Source organism: Pimephales promelas, chromosome 11 (assembly GCF_988280905.1).
Source record: "Pimephales promelas chromosome 11, fPimPro1.hap1.1, whole genome shotgun sequence".
NCBI classification, from domain to species: Eukaryota; Metazoa; Chordata; class Actinopteri; order Cypriniformes; family Leuciscidae; genus Pimephales; species Pimephales promelas.
Window position 1 is genome coordinate 36,820,827 of NC_142779.1, and position 18,135 is coordinate 36,838,961.

The window sequence follows — 18,135 nt, forward strand, 5'->3', positions numbered from 1 at the left end:
AAGATGCGATTATGACAAAGAATTTGTCTCAAAGCTTGCGTACTCTTCTGCTACAAACTCAAAGTACTTTTTTCACTAAAATAGTGCATAGTTTAAGGCTGTGGTATAAGTAGGTGAATCGACACATATTACTCCTTTTGTGATTCTCCGCTTTCATTGTTAAAGAAACCGCACCTGTTTTCACTTTAAATTACTACAGACTCTTACAAAAGAGAGTTTTGGATACATTCATCTGCAAACTCTGACTTTATCAGTCTTGTCACAGATGCAACAAACATCATCCTCTGCCAGAAACAGACACTAAACTGAGACTGCAGTTAGGTTACCCCCCCCCCCACACACACACACACACACACACACACACACACACACACACAACAGTACTAGAATACTAGTTGTATAAAATGTATGTGCATTTATCAAAAAGAAGTCATAAGCACAACATGTTATTAAAGTGACACTCTTGTTTGTTTTACACAAAGTTCAGTGAAGTTGTAGGTGTTTTAGTCCGGTGTTTTCATGACCTTCTCCCAAGTGAATGGATCTAAGGTGCCATTGCATCAGCACAGTCTGTTTATCTAACACCTTTGATTGTTAGGCTATCAAACACATTTAATGAGACATCACTACCAGACAAATAAATGATAATAGACACTTTGGAGAGTTGAAGATTGCGTCAGATAAATATCATTGTTCAGTAAAAGAGCTGACGGGTCAGAAATGTTGATCAACACAGATGACACTGAGGACTCTTTCCCTGTTTTTCCTAACACTCACCTTCATGTTGAAATGTAACATAATTTGATTAACTACAGCACTCTTCATACAACATTCGCTTAGCCTAGCACATAAACGCCTACAGATTTAACAGAAAGTTCAAATGACGGACATGCAATGTTTCTGAATCTCACTAGAATGACCTTAAAGGAAATAGCCTACCTAAAATAAGTGTAGAGATATTCATATAGGCATCAGTTGTGTATTTTAATTTACAGAAGGTCAGGGGTGTAAAGTAACGAATTACAAATACTCACGTAATTAAGTAGTTTTTTTCAGAAATTGTACTTTTTTGAGTAAGTTTAAAATTGTGTAATTTTACTTTTACTTGAGTACATTTTAAGTGATGTAGGCCTATCGGTACTTTTTCTCCGCTATTTTCCTTCTGTTTGTGGCCGTTACTCGTTACTTGTTTTAATTTTATTTTTATCCATCAACGTGATTGGATCGAGTAATCGGTCTCGTGACTGTCATCAATTCAAATTCAGCATAGAAAACGCCTATTCCTGCTGTTACTCGTGACTGCTGTGGAAGTGCATTCATCACGCATCAATCCAGATATCAGCGTCTTCCTCTAATATGCTAAGGTACATTTCACATTTCTGCTTAATATGATATTTATATAGGCTGGTCTGTCTACATTGGTCTGAGGTTGGGGGAATTGCGAGACGAGTTCATAATGCGGTGAATTCCCGCTCCCGTTTACTTCACAATCACATTAAAGAGAGACGCACGTCACGATCTGTGCACTGCCGCGTCTCGCGCTCGCCATGCCGACAGATTCAGAATCAGTGCACATGCCGTTAACTTGAACTGCATTACTTAATAAGATATTAGCACAACTCGTTAATAAACAGCGTTTTTTGATTGATCCATTATATGATCCGTCTTCATTTGGCAAGTGCACTTCCGCAAAACTTCTGCAAAAACATTGTTCATGTTGAATTTTTTTTGTGTGTGCATGCTGCTGATAAAACAGCTTCGCCGAGACTTCAGAGACAAAGTGTGTGTTTGTTTGTTTCTTTTGTAAAAGTTTCCTGGATATAACTTCCCTATTTAATGCACATGCACTTTTCCTTACAAATTATATTATCAGCATTACAATGTGAGTAAATGTAGCCGTGTAAAATGTATTTACGTTTAAATTGTAACATATTTAATAGCATGGAATTAAAGTGTGTAATTAGTGTTAGCTCACTATCTTAGCCTTTTTCAGTGCATTAGTTGAGGTAATATGATAATATTAGTGATTCCCATTTATCAAAACACTAACATTGGTAGCCTACCGTTTTGGAGAGAAATTGGGTATTTTTTAATATCTCTATTTAACCCATCTCTTGGTGTGTGATGCTGAACTATCATATGAGTTTCTAAAGGTTTTTGAATTCTTTCCACAGTTATGAATATTGATATTTTATGTGCAACAATAGCATGCTCAGGCCCAGTGGTTTTTCGCCTAAATTTAAATGCTTCCCCCCAAATGATATGATTTAAATGGTGATGAGTGTACTGATTTGATGCATTTTAAAAAGATTAATAGATATTCTTCAATCTCTCTTACAAAGAACAAAATATAATGTGAATTACGTGCATTTTTTTCAATTTATAAATTGTAGTGCAGAGTGTTTATTATAAAGTTTAGAATCCGCACCTCAGTACTCACTACTCTTGAGTACTTTTAAATAAGCTACTTTTTTACTCTTACTCAAGTAGTTTTTTGGACAAGTACTTTTTACTCTACTCACACTATATTTTTTGGAATGTAATGGTACTTTTACTTGAGTATGTTTTTCAGTACTCTTTCCACCACTGCAGAAGGTATGTAATCAGATGATCTCTCCCTCTTTGTCTTAATAAGCACTGTGATTTCACCATCCACATTTACTTTATATCATGCTTTAGTACAAGGGTTCTCAACTCTCGAGGTCCACTTTAGAGTTCACTTCAACCCCGATCAAACTCACCTCGACCTGCCTGTGACGTTCCAGTAATCCTGAAGACCTTGATGCGCTTATTCAGGTGTGAATGATTAGGCTTAGAGATAAACACGGCAGGAGAGTCGAGTCCTGAACCCCTGCTTTAGTACATACAGAACATTTGAAAATAGTAATGATCAAGAAATAGTAAAATAGTAGGCTAATAGTTACGAAGGCCTCAGAATTTGGCAAATGAGCAGTAGTGATGAAAAGTCTGATTCATTTCAGCGAACAGTTCATTTCATAACACAGCTTTGACATTTGAGGGTCCATAAAGCATCGCTTACTGTACCCTTGTGTGGACATCAGTGTGTGGACGGTCAGTGTGTGGACATCAGTATAGTCAGTGTGTGTGTGTGTGTGTGTGTGTGCGTGTATAGATATATTGTCCTTGCATACTTTCTTGTGTGACACACCTGAATGACACACACACGCACGCACGCACACACACACACACACAAAGGTTTAACTGCAACATACAGCATTTTGAATCTCATTCAACAAACTGAGTCATTTCATCTCAGCAGAATATATGTAAAATGGTTCATGTTAGCCAAATTCCCCAAACATATCAAATGTTGATCGCATTTAGCATTTAGAATAAAATTGCAATGCAAGGAAAAGGTGTCAGCGTGTCCACAAAGACATGCACACACAAACACACAAACGACTGAACGGGAGAATATACGCTCAGGGTAAACGAGGGAAGGAACTGATGACGGTGAACTAATCGGGGAATAACAAGATCATGTGCAAACAAGAGCATTACTGTGACACCGATAATCTGACATCATGTTGCGTCCAGATCTGTCCAAGTTTCTCCGCATGTTGAACACTTGTTGAGGCTTGTGAAGCATTACTGAATGAGAACAGAGATATTGCATGACAGAACCGGAGCAGGGGTTGCCGAATCATTAACATCATATAATATTGTTAATGAATCAATTGCAACTGGTTGCTGATTTCCGTTATTTCCCTAATGAAAATCAGTTTAATTTCCATTATAATTTCGCATGGGACGTGAGCAACCGCGGCCAGACATGGAACTTCAGTTGTCCTGCTTAAAATTCAGGCAATTAAAAGCTTTTTAAGGTCTTTATAAATGGATGTTTACCACATATAATTGGTTTGTGAATAACTGGGTCCATCAGTTGTAAACACACCGGCATAATGCAAAGTCATAATAACACTGATAGATGTAGACAAGTGTAAAATGAGTTGAGAGATGTTTTTTTTTCCTTCCACTGAACGCCACATCCACACCGACTTCAGATGGCCACCAGAGGGCATCATTGACCCGCTACTGACCCAGGCATTTCTTAAAAACATCAACACGTGTTCACTTATTTTACACTGTACAGAATTAACAAGATGTAGAAAACTCTATTGTTTAATAAAGTCATTCAACTTTATTTAGTGTATACATGAGCCAGAAGAGTGTGTGCTGTCTGTGTGTGCTTGTGTTTGAGGGCTATGAATGACAGACTGACTAAACCATTGTAAAGATTAAGCATATAAATATATGTTGTATATATAAGCATAAGCAATACATTCCACTGAATTTAATTGTCTGCGTTCTGCCTTAACAAATTAATAAACCTCTGTCCAAATATCACTTCTGTCACAATATGGAACCTTGAGAGACTCAGACCTTTCTGACAATATGTGTTTTGTCAAGATTAGAAAAGGTTTTCAATCAAAATCAATCAATTTAAATAGGATCATAAATTATGTAATAATATGACGATGCCCAAAAGGGGAGGAGCTCGTTAAAATAATTTATACTACCGTTTATATGGTAACACAACATCCAATTTCAAAGCAGGTTTCACAGGCTGAATCTTGAGTTCGTAAGCTTTTGAATGATGTATAATATGTCAACATTAGATCAGGTGAAGAATGGGATATAATTGTTTTAAATATACAGTGGCAGGTTAACAGATTAATGACTTGGTCCTTTTTTATACCCTAATTAGCAACGTGACTCAGGAGAAACACCAAAATCCAAAATACATCCAATTTAAAAAATATATATATTTTGGATATGTTTTATTTAAGTCCAGATGATATAAAAAATGACATGAAATTAGTTTTTGCTTAGCATTTTCCACCCATTTTCCAGGATTAAATATCTTGAACTAAGGCTTAATCCTGGCTTAATCTAAACCCCGTCTGTGGAACCAGACCTTAGTTTTGTAAAGAACTGAGATCATAATATCAATATCACATTATGTAGATCTACAGGAGTCACGAAGACCCTTGTATGTAGAATGTTCCTCCGTTACAGTCGTTAAAGTGAGTGATTGGACTTTAGCGACAAGAAAGTTCAACAAAGCTTTGATTATAATACACATGTTTTTATCACCCTAGACAGGAATATGCATTTTACCAACTCATTATTTTGTACATGATTTTAATATAATATTGACTACATTTTTAACTTTCATAATGGAAATAATTTTTAAAACTTTTTTTTTTGTGCTAAATATCCCATCAACACACCAGCTTTATACACGCCGTCCTTTGGGACTCTCATCATTTTTGCTCATATTTGAGCACTACTTACATAAGTTACCAAGTTAAACAAACCACAGAGGCCTACAGATGAGACCTCCTCATGAAGAGAGCTGTAGGCCTGCAACAATATTTATATTATTATATTTATACAATAATATTTATACTCGCCTGCAGCTCTTGAGCAAACCTCTGCTGCTTTATTAGTGATGAGCGCAACACCAGAACAGAAACATATGACGAGACGTCAAATAATCCATGTGAAATAAACCTTGCCATGGTGTGTGTGTGTGTGTGTGTGTACTGAAACATGCATGCTGGGAATATTTGACCAGTTTGTCCAAACGTAGCAAAGGCATTGTACAAAAACAATATATTAATACTGTAAATATTTATGTTTTTTTTTTAATGATGAGAGAAATGGAGATATAGTTTTGTTGTTCATAAATTCCAGTAGTGTTGCACAGTGAGGATGTTGTCATGTGTCCTGACCAGTAGGGGTGTGCTAAACTAACAAAAAAACATATCTCAATATTTTCTGGGATTTTATCGAAGATTAGATATTTTGCGGAGTGCTTTTATTGTGTTGGTGACTGCCGTGGACGGCTCATTCCTTTTTCATATTCTTCATATTCTACATGAGGTCAGTTTACAGAAGTGACAGAAACCATCTTTTAATCAACAAGATTAAATTGATTTTTTAACTTTTATTGATTTTTTTTTTACTTTATAAAGCAATTTTTTACCTAATTAAATGCATGCATCGTAATTTTTTTCGTCAAATTCTTACACTAAATCAAATTCTAATGGAATAATACGACACAATAGGGCTGTTACCAATCAAATATCACGATTCCTGTGTTGTGTTGCCCTTGTGTTGTGTTATTTCCTGTTGTATGTCATTTCTTGTTTATGATTGTTCCATGTGTGTATTGTTCCCTATCTCCCCTTGAGTACCCCAGTGTTTCTCATGTTCTTGGTCTGCTATGGATGTTATGTGTGCGCTTGTTGTCAGTTTTGTTTGCCTTCCTCACCAGTGTCTGCATTTATCAGTTTGGTCTGGATTTACTTTTATTATGTTTGTTTGAGTAAATGTTTGCTGTATCTGGATCCTACTCTCGTTCCTGAACGGAAACAGCCACCGTTACTGAACATTAACTGAGTTTCAACCCATTCATTCAAACGGCTGAATCATTCAGGAACGAAGCATTTGACCGTCTTACTGAGTGAGTCGTTGAATCATTCAGGAACGAAGCATTTGACCGACTTAATGAGTGAGTCGTTGAATCATTCAGGAACAAAGCATTTGACCGTCTTAATGAGTGAGTCATTGAATCATTCAGGAACAAAGCATTTGACTGTCTGATGAGTGAATCATTGAATCATTCAGGAACAAAGCATTTGACCGTCTTAATGAGTGAGTCGTTGAATCATTCAGGAACGAAGCATTTGACTGTCTTAATGAGTGAGTCATTGAATCATTCAGGAATGAAGCATTTGACTGTCTGATGAGTGAGTCATTGAATCATTCAGGATAAAATCATTTGACTGTCTTAATGAGTGAGTCATTGAATCATTCAGGAACGAAGCATTTGACCGTCTTAATGAGTGAGTCATTGAATCATTCAGGAACGAAGCATTTGACTGTCTTAATGAGTGATTCATTGAATCATTCAGGATAAAATCATTTGACTGTCTTAATGAGTGAGTCATTGAATCATTCAGGATAAAATCATTTGACTGTCTTAATGAGGGAGTCATTGAATCATTCAGGAACGAAGCATTTGACCGTCTTAATGAGTGAGTCATTGAATCATTCAGGAACGAAGCATTTGACTGTCTTAATGAGTGAGTCATTGAATCATTCAGGATAAAATCATTTGACTGTCTTAATGAGTGAGTCATTGAATCATTCAGGAATGAAGCATTTGACTGACTTAATGAGTGAGTCGTTGAATCATTCAGGAACGAAGCATTTGACCGTCTTAATGAGTGAGTCATTGAATCATTCAGGAACGAAGCATTTGACTGTCTTAATGAGTGAGTCATTGAATCATTCAGGATAAAATCATTTGACTGTCTTAATGAGTGAGTCATTGAATCATTCAGGAATGAAGCATTTGACCATCTTAATGAGTGAGTCATTGAATCATTCAGGAACGAAGCATTTGACCGTCTTAATGAGTGAGTCATTGAATCATTCAGGAATGAAGCATTTGACCGTCTTAATGAGTGAGTCATTGAATCATTCAGGAACGAAGCATTTGACCGTCTTAATGAGGAAGTCATTGAATCATTCAGGAACGAAGCATTTGACTGTCTTAATGAGTGAGTCATTGAATCATTCAGGAACAAAGCATTTGACCGTCTTAATGAGTGAGTCATTGAATCATTCAGGAACGAAGCATTTGACCGTCTTAATGAGTGAGTCATTGAATCATTCAGGAACGAAGCATTTGACCGTCTTAATGAGTGAGTCATTGAATCATTCAGGAACGAAGCATTTGACCATCTTAATGAGTGAGTCATTGAATCATTCAGGAACGAAGCATATTTGACCGTCTTAATGAGTGAGTCGTTGAATCATTCAGGAACGAAGCATTTGACTGTCTTAATGAGTGAGTCATTGAATCATTCAGGAACAAAGCATTTGACCGTCTTAATGAGTGAGTCATTGAATCATTCAGGAACGAAGCATTTGACCGTCTTAATGAGTGAGTCATTGAATCATTCAGGAACGAAGCATTTGACCGTCTTAATGAGTGAGTCATTGAATCATTCAGGAACGAAGCATTTGACCATCTTAATGAGTGAGTCATTGAATCATTCAGGAACGAAGCATATTTGACCGTCTTAATGAGTGAGTCGTTGAATCATTCAGGAACGAAGCATTTGACTGTCTTAATGAGTGAGTCATTGAATCATTCAGGAACAAAGCATTTGACCGTCTTAATGAGTGAGTCATTGAATCATTCAGAAATGAAGCATTTGACTGGCTGCGTTCCAAACCGCATACTCAATGAGTAGGTACTTAATTTCAATAAGTACTTACTCATCGAGCGCTAAAAGAGTAGGTACTTTATAGCCAAATCTCGTTGAGTATGAATGCGAACCGGACATCTGCCATGTTGACGTTATCATGTGACCTACTACGCGTTATCACAAGCGCAACACCTTCATGCAATAAAAAAAAAATATGAACGATATGTAGCACTAAGCATATAAAATGGGACATATCAAAGCACCCCCCTTTAAATTTCAAACTGTTCATATTATTGTTAGTTACTTGTATGACTATTTTATTGTGTTCAATTTGGTGAGACTCGGAGTAGCCAGCAGGGGGCACTCGGGAGTTGCGCAGCGCATGAGTGGCTGACTAGTTAGCAGCGTAGAAGTAGTCCAGCACGAGATGAAGCGCGAATGTGCAGAGAAATGTGCTCCTTGTTTGAACATTGCATTTTCTTGTGTTTCATACAGGTAAGCTGACAATAACCTTACACTGGTATATGTATAACAGTATTATATTCTTATAGAGCCATAGTTTGTGCCTGAAACGTTAAGAAAAGTGAAGTTTTAACGGTGATTAAGAGTTATGTCGTGAAATGGCGGACGGGAGTGTTAACAATTCAATTAGTAGAAAACTAGTAACTCTTAACGTGAGCAAAACGGAGTAATAAAGGTTTAAAAAGATATATACTCGACGTGAGTGTGGGATGAGGCATAATTAACCGAATATATGTGTATGGACATTGATTAAAATGCGTGTAGAGACAAGTCTGGGCAATTGGAGTTAACGAGGCACACGTGACTGTTCTTAGCCCTCGTACACGTGACCCTCATTTAGCATTGCTTTGTCAGCCATTACATGTAAAAATAAAGGACGTTAATACTGTTAAATTAAGAACCACAGTCAGATTGAGAGGTAAAACAGTTCATTAATAATTTTGTGAGTTCATGGTGATAACACAGTAACTGTTAAATGGTTAACTTAGTTCATAATGTAGTCAGGTCATTAGCATATTTCATGGAAAAGTAAAAAAGATTAAAGACAAGTTAAACAGTGATATGAAAGAGTATTAGGAATACACGTGCAGTTATCAATGTTAGAGTAATGTGGCTGGGTATAGACTGAACTATTGCTGATACCTGAAAATCTATTTTAATTCCAAATATTTATTTATTTTGTGAATACATTTAGGGTTGATTTAAGTTGTTATATTTCAAACCCTACTAATGTGACCAACAGTGTTATTCTAACGATATATTTTTTTTTATTAAGAAACCCCAAAATCATCATCTCCTGATTATGTTGTTAATTTCTTTATTTTATACCCAAAAAGTTTCTCCTTTAAGTTTTCCTCTTTTTCTTCATGCATTTACCTCGTTTCATCCCTCAGATATAACAACTTTTTTATGTATTATGAAGAACTATAATGAAGATATTTAGCCTTTTTTATTGTTCTTATTTCTTGTGTATAAATATAATTTTATGTCATATTATAATGTACACAAACCAATGATCTTTATATTTTCTGTTTTGTCACTATGATTGTTACATAAACTATAGTATCTTTCCATGATCTTGCATATAATAAGTTTAAATTATATGAGCGACAGGTGCTCCAACACTTCATAACATCAGTAACTTCACAGCACAACCTAGACCACCGTTTGTAATGTCTGCACAAAAGAGACGGGCAGCTGCTTGAAGATCTCTTTTGGAGAAAACTGTTGATTTTATACTAAAAAAAATGTAAGTGTCACTGCTTAAAAATTAATATTACCTCAGAATGAATTTCATTGTTAGCCCACCCCAAAACTTAAACAAAATAATAATATTAAATGCTGACCAATACTTATATAACTTTTTATATACTAAAAATATAATTTAATAAAACAAGCGAAATGTAATTTGTTTTGTAATATGACAGTAATGCATGAATTCATTTATATTGCTAAATGCAGTGAAACATCTCAATTGTCAGTCAATCGATGAATTAATGCATAAATTAAATACATTTTATATACTGACAACAATAAGAAAAACATGAATAAATGAGTAAAAGAACAAATAAAAGTAACCATCACAATAAACAAATGCATATACAAGTCAACACATGAAACAGCTTTATTCAAACTACAAGCATGTATTTACAGGCACTGAACCCCAAACCCTACTGCCGACTCAACACAGCGGTTCCCATTCATTGATGACAGCATTCAGCATCATGAGCCTCTCTCCACCGGATAAACACACGCGTGTTCTTCTGTCCCTGTAACATACAGACAAGATTCACATTACGAGCCCAACACTGCATTTACATACTGAGGTTGATGTGTTAACTCCCTTTTAATCCAACTTAATTGTTCCTCAATATATCAACACTAATAAGGGACAAGTTAAATATATATCATGTTTAGGTACTTTATAGATGTTTTTATTGACAGCACATAATTTGTCTAATGTAAGCAACAGTGAATTATCCTACATAATAGCACACACATGTATTTTTCATGTTGGGATGTGCTCACCTGCAATACTTATACAATATTTTCCTTCCTGATGTAAATAGACATTTTAAATAAGCGTGTTTAAGATGTATGGTTATGTAAATACACGTTGGAAACGTAACTTTACGGTTACTGGAGCTCCCCTGTTAGCTATACATAATAAAACATGTGTTTACAGCAAAATCACAACTATACTATACCGTCTAACTCCTTTAGATGTTCAACAGTTAAAACGTTTACTCTATAGTAGTTTAACACATATGATTTAAACACAAGGAACCGTATTTACTCACATTTGAAAACCCCCGCGTCGCTTATCTCCGCGATGTTGATATTGACGTATCCTCTCGCGTGGCCTCCTGGGATAGATGAGTATCATAAGTAGCCGTGGAAAAGCACTCAAAAATCTGGGCGGAAGCAGTAAGCCATCCGGGAACTTCTCGCCTACTCTTTTTATGAAAACTGATGTTTCGAACGTACTGCTTCCTTCACGTACTGTTTTCGCCTACTATATAGTAGGAAAGTAGGCATATTGGAACGCACTTAAGTCCGAATCTCGCAACAGTTACTACGTCACTCAGGTAATTCTCGCCTACTCTTTTGGATTCATTCATACTTTTTTGCTCGCCTACTCTTTTTCCCATACTAAATAGTAGGGAAGTATGCGGTTTGGAACGCTGTCTTAATGAGTGAGTCGTTTAATCATTCAGGAATGAAGCATTTGACCGTCTTAAACGAGTGAGTCATTGAATCATTCAGGAACGAAGCATTTGACCGTCTTAATGAGTGAGTCGTTGAATCATTCAGGAACGAAGCATTTGACTGCCTTAATGAGTGAGTCATTGAATCATTCAGGATAAAAGCATTTGACTGTCTTAATGAGTGAGTCATTGAATCATTCAGGAATGAAGCATTTGACCATCTTAATGAGTGAGTCATTGAATCATTCAGGAACGAAGCATTTGACCGTCTTAATGAGTGAGTCATTGAATCATTCAGGAACGAAGCATTTGTCCATCTTAATGAGTGAGTCATTGAATCATTCAGGAACGAAGCATTTGACCGTCTTAATGAGTGAGTCATTGAATCATTCAGGAACGAAGCATTTGTCCATCTTAATGAGTGAGTCATTGAATCATTCAGGAACGAAGCATTTGACCGTCTTAATGAGTGAGTCATTGAATCATTCAGGAGCGAAGCATTTGACCGTCTTAATGAGTGAGTCATTGAATCATTCAGGATAAAAGCATTTGACCATCTTAATGAGTGAGTCATTGAATCATTCAGGAACGAAGCATATTTGACCGTCTTAATGAGTGAGTCGTTGAATCATTCATTCAACCAATTTGTTTATTCAGTAATGAAGCACGGCCTTGTGTTGCTCAGTGACCTGTGGCTTTGTTTGCAGCTATTTTTGTTGGTTAAAGTGAGCAAAAATAGGCAAAACTGTGTCAAAAATCACTTAATATTAAATTTGTGTTTATTGAACTCTAGTATAAAAAATCAATATCACATTTGTAATCATGCTGATATTTGGAGAAAAAAGTCACTCTTCGTATGATATTGATTATAGGCCTATATTAAATTATAAATATAGAAGAAATACAGAGAATTGTTTTTTCCATTATCTTGACTATTGAGAGCATTATAAATGCATTTTAATAAACTAAACCACGTAGTGAAAGTGTGCACTAGCACAAGCGCACTAGCACTAACTAGACTACATCATGTAGCATTTGCGTGCTGTACAGTGAGGGACAAACTCGATAATGCCAGATCACAAATCATTAAAACAACATTGACGATATATATCGCTCACCCCTACTTACCAGTGACCAAATTTGTGTAGACAATCCACTGATTCAGGAGCTAAGGAGATGATTGAGACGCACCCTTAATTAGCCAGCACCACAGAATGAACTCATGCTTTCAGGCATCGTATTGACAAAATGCATCATGTCACATGTGAGCTTCTATTTGTTGCAACACGCAGCAAAGGTAATGAATGCTCCCAGACATTTTGAGAGAAGCAGAGAAGAGTTGGATAGCAGATGAACGACAGCGGAGGTCAAGGGTTTATCCCCACAGCAGAGGCTGTCTGTGCTCAAAGGAAACGGTGGGTTTTGCACATTAAATCCAGAGAATTGCAGGAGTTGGGCTGCAGGCAAGTGTTAAAACAAGGGACATACTGTGAGCGTGTCGTCCACGCAGGGACTCGGGTTACTGACGGGTGGGGGTGCCTGAAATCATAGACCTTCTCCTCAACTTCAAGCCTAGAGCAGTGAAAGGATTTAAAGAGACTATTTTTGCCTTAAGATTTCCCAAACCCCTTTGTCGTACCTGACATTCTTGAAAACAGACATTTTGGATCGCCAGTGGCAAATTACAGTAATTTGTAGTACTGCCCTGGATTATTGAATTTTGAGATTATGACTGACAACTAAGAGATGATAGGAAATACCTTGCCTTGTATTCCTCAATAAACTCCATGTGCTCTGGCCTCATTACGAGAAAAAATAACTACCGTCATTACCAGGAAAACACACTTTCACCTCCATATTACCCCGCCAACTCTTACACAAGATGACTTTTGACTCTTCAGAATGAAGACTGGCCAGCAATGCATTATTCCACTTTCACCAACGTGTTTTCCAGGAAATCATGGCTTTTTCTGCACACAAGCGCCACTGAGCCGATGCTCCTAATGTTTAAAAACACCTGACCCTAACCCAGAATCACATATTTCAGTCTGATACAGATTGTTTCAATCCTAACACACAACTATGAGATCTAATATTGCCTTGACATTAGACTGCATGAGGATCAGTAATGTTGTGGCCCACACACTCACCAAAGCCTGGACATATAGAGTCATTGCATTCCTTATCAAAGAAGCCACCCAGATCATCATACAGATCGACACGGATGTCTCCAGAGTCCTTCATACAACCGGTCCTGAAATACTCCATCACATATTCTACCGCATCTCTTACAACTGACAACATTTACTTGTGCATTTAAGCTACTTTCTTTCAAATGAACTTAAAAAAAACCCTTAATCTATAAAAAAAAAAATAGCTGATCAAAAATGGATATTTCAAAACACGTCCCTGAAATTGAAATTGCCACTGAAATTCTGCAGCGGACGGTGTGCCTCAAGGTTCAATGCTAGGCCCTTTTCTGTTCTTGATATGCTCACCCTCGATGGGCACAACAGGCACACCACTCCTTCTACTACTGCTACATACCTGTCATTTCAACCTGATGACCCCATCATCATTTACTCAACTTTACCACACTTGCAAAAGATCAGGATTTTATGAAGCACCATGCAGATCATGCTTTTAAACACGAGAGAGGAAACAGGCCTGATTTTACGTTGTGATTTTATGTTCTGTTTTGTGTGCCAAGGGTCATCCGTGACGCGCTTCTGGCTCATACTTTCATTTTTTATTTGTTTATTCTTGAACATTCGCCTCCATCTTCCCATGAAAACTGAACCCTGTTAGAAATGTGCTAGCACTCCCTACTGCAGCTTTAAGACACAGTCAAGTCACATTTATTTATATAGCGCTTTTCACAATACAGATTGTATCAAAGCAGCTTCACAGTGATAACATGAAAATAGTACAACACAGATCAACAACATTGCTAAACACTAAATAACCCCAACTGAGCAAGCTCAAAGCAAGGCGACAGTGGCAAGGAACCATCAGATTGGATGGAGAAAAAACCTTGGGAGAACCCAGGCTCAGTCGGGGGCCAGTTCTCCTCTGGCTTACATTCATATTGTTTATATATAAATATTAAATATAAATATTGTTATGTATAAAACGGTGCCATAACATATCGCTGGCGTTGAGTCATCTCTTCACAGGCGTTGAGTCGTCTCATCACAGGCGTTGGGGCATCCGAAATCCCTGTGAGAGGCTGGATACAAAACTTGTAATCAAAATTATATACACTTGTAATCAAAATTATTCGAAGAACAGATCAAACAAAAGTAATTGAAATAGCTTAATACAACAAATGTTTCAACTGGTTTCCCCCAAATCAACAGAAAATCCCAATTTGAACGACTTCTGAAGTCTCAAAATCAATCAACCCTGTGAATAGAATTCCTCACAACAGCGCACATCTGCAAGACTGGTGTCGTCCCACTAATCAAGGGCTTCATTAAGCCAAGTTCACACTACATGATTTTAAGCCCGATTTATGCCCGATTTGCAAATCGTTTAATCGCCGACAGGTCAGGGTGTTATCGCGTGCAAATCGCGGGAGATTAGCGGACGATGAACGCTTGCCAATCTGTTAGTATGAAAGAGCCAACAACGCAGCGAAAACGCTCGCAGACGCGTCACAGACTCGTCGCCGAGCCCAGAAAAATATCTAGCCTGCTAGATATCCAGAGCAGTCGCGCGACTCAAACTCAGTGATGTCATGAGTACAGCCAATCATAGCAACGAGTGGGTTGAGGACACCAGGTAAATCTTAGTTTTTCTCTCTTTTTTTGCATTTTTTCCCTCAGAGCAGATCGTCGTGCAAACAGTGTGCAGCACTAGTTTGTGTTCTCTTCTTCGCTGGGTATTGTCGCAATATTTATTTATTTATTGCGTGTTTTTTTTGTGACAAAACGTGGTTTGTTGACAAGATAGAATCGTTGGGTGACAGAGTTGTTGTTAACTTGTTATTTATTTGATTATTTTCAGGATTTAGACCGTACCATAGTACTGAAACAGCTCTTATTGAGTCACAAATGATTTGCTCTTATCATCCGATCGTGGTTGTATCTCTATGCAGTGCGTTGTCAACTCGTGTAGTGCGTTACCTCCTGTTGTGGATCAATCACGTTGTGTTCTGTGGTGTGAACAGCTAAACAACTTGAACACTCCTGATTTCACTGAGAGCAAGTCATGTAGTGTGAACCGCACAGTTCAGCCCGACGTTTTAAAATCATGTAGTGTGAACAAGGCATTAGTTGCACTAGGTGTGCTTGAGCTAGAACACATGAAATATCTGAACTGGCGAGGCTTGTTGAGTGTCTCGTTCGACTGTCTTAATGCTAGAAATAAGACCAAGTTAAAAAAATGCTCCAAAAAGGAAAGCTAAGAGAAGATATTCACAAACAAGGAACAGGATACAGAAAGATAGTGAAGGCAATAAATGTTTCTAGAGACATAGTTGGATGCATAGTTTGCAAAGCTAAAGGAACCGTGGTTCAGAAAAGGGAAGCGATCAACGGCTGCAACCAGATTTCTGAGAAGGCCGGATCAGAGAAACGGCAGAAGAGCTGAAAAGCACAAGAAAACTGCTCAAAATCCTGTAAATAAGCCACAGAAGTTTTGGGATTCTGTTAAATGAACTTCTCGGCCCTCAGGATCAAGCGTTCCTCAGACTCCACCAAAGCTTGGTTGCAGAAGAAGTCCTGGAAGATTGTACAGGGACCAGCGACTCGAACCCCATAGAAAATCTCTGGTGGGATTTGAAGAAGGTGGTTGAGGCACCCAAACCCAAGAATATTACTGAACTGAAGGTTCAGGCTCATGCTCATGAGGAAAGGGCTACGATTCATTAATTGCAAACAGTTGAAAGTCTTTACATTTTGCCAAAAAACCTGATTTGCAATGGGTTGAATAATTTCGATTACATCTGTACCTTAAGAGAAATTAAAAAACGAACTGATGTGACAATTTCTAAAAAAAATTAAGCCAAAATGAAGTTTGCTTGGAGTTGGAACTTTACGGAAAAGTTTGCTATGACTGGTAAACACCCCTGTACTACCATTGGTCAGTGTGGTGATGACGTAAAACGTGGGTGTGCACGGAGGCTCCGCCTTCTTTAAGGTGGAAATCTGTTTTGTGGATAATGCACGATGGATGTCCTGATGTGGATAAATCATATCCACACCACTATGATCAGACGCTTTTTGAACTGATGTTTTCTCACCGCTGGAATTTTTGTTGTGTGTTTATTTTCTGTTAACGAGAGGAAAGCATGCAGAACATATTTGCATATGCGTTTAACTGTTTGGGCTGTTTTGGATGTTCATTTTACCCCTAAACGAAGAGCGAAAAAGAACTTCGCTGTGAGTATATCGGGGCCTTAATGGAGACCCACCCCTACAACGACCTCATCCAAATATTTTTTTAACATGAATACATAGAGGCAAATAATATAAAGTGGAACCATTTCAAGCAGAAAACACTTGTACTGGCAAACAAGGCAATGAATGGACGAGCACTACATCTGGAGCCCTACATCATTTTCCCATCATAAAGACAAAACTATATCCATTATATTCATTTTCTCCAATTTTATTGATATACTGTAGCATCACTAGCTAACTGCCATGCAGTGGCCGACAGTGTCTCTGACTTGTATGCTAACAATAGTGCAGTCTGCTGGAGTCTGCGAACTGTTAAAGGTCTCTGACAGGACTGCAATTTGTGGCAGTGGCCGTCCTCTCTGGAACGCTGTGACATACAAAAGCCTCTTTTACTGCTGTCGCCGTGACCTCAGAGGATGTGCCACCACCTCAGTTCGAGAAATATCTGCACTCGTGGGTTTTATTTGCCCTCTCTAGGATGTGCTTGCATTGAAGAAAGCAGACACAGCTTCATTGAGTGGTGCTTCGAGTCTCTGAGTCTCTTGGGATTACCAGTAAGTCTAGACATGACACGAGTTTGAAGTGGCCTTCATGAAGGATTTCTTTCTGTATATATCTTCACTAGTATCATCTAATCTAATATTCTCTGTGCTTAGCTCTTAAACGATTTCCCTTACTTGTTGTAAGAACACAACCGAGTGCTGGCCCTGGCCTGTCGCAGACGGTTGACCACTGCTTTGCTGATGTTTGGTATCACACTGTGCACTTCTCTGGCTTGAAAAGGCTTAGATATGTTCAAATGTGGATCTCGGAGTCCCACTAATTGAAGCCATGCCGAAGAGCTGTAACCAAACCTTTCTGTTTCCTTTGAAAAATCTGTCTGAGTTTGCTTTAGGGTGAAACGCTGCATACTGTCATTTATGAGCACAATGTTGCTTTCAGGTTGCATTAATGGCCTCTTTATCTTTAGGCCGGTTACAACTCTTTATTATTGCCTCTTTTATCAACAGTGAACATTGCCTGACTTTGGCTCACTGTGAGAAATGAGCATCAGTTTTCCAATATTATTATTTCATTTTTTAAATACAGGTTTGAAAACCGACACATCCCATGTTTTTGTTGCCATATTGTTATCTATTGATGATGATGCTCATACTCATAACTGTCCAGTGCCTGAAATTGCACTCCAAAAATATATATTTTGGCTTTAATTAAAATTTTATGTGAACAGAATCCATAAATGAACTTTTT

General features: G+C 37.7%; 1 long non-coding RNA gene across 1 annotated transcript; it reads right to left on the reverse strand.

The window, feature by feature from the left end:
* Nucleotides 1-10,371: 10,371 nt before the first annotated feature.
* On the reverse strand, nucleotides 10,372-11,331 carry LOC120463222 (uncharacterized). Its single transcript, XR_016145659.1, has 2 exons — nucleotides 11,072-11,331; nucleotides 10,372-10,540 (listed from the first exon to the last, which is right to left on the reverse strand). It is a non-coding gene; the product is annotated as an uncharacterized LOC120463222 (long non-coding RNA).
* Nucleotides 11,332-18,135: the final 6,804 nt, after the last annotated feature.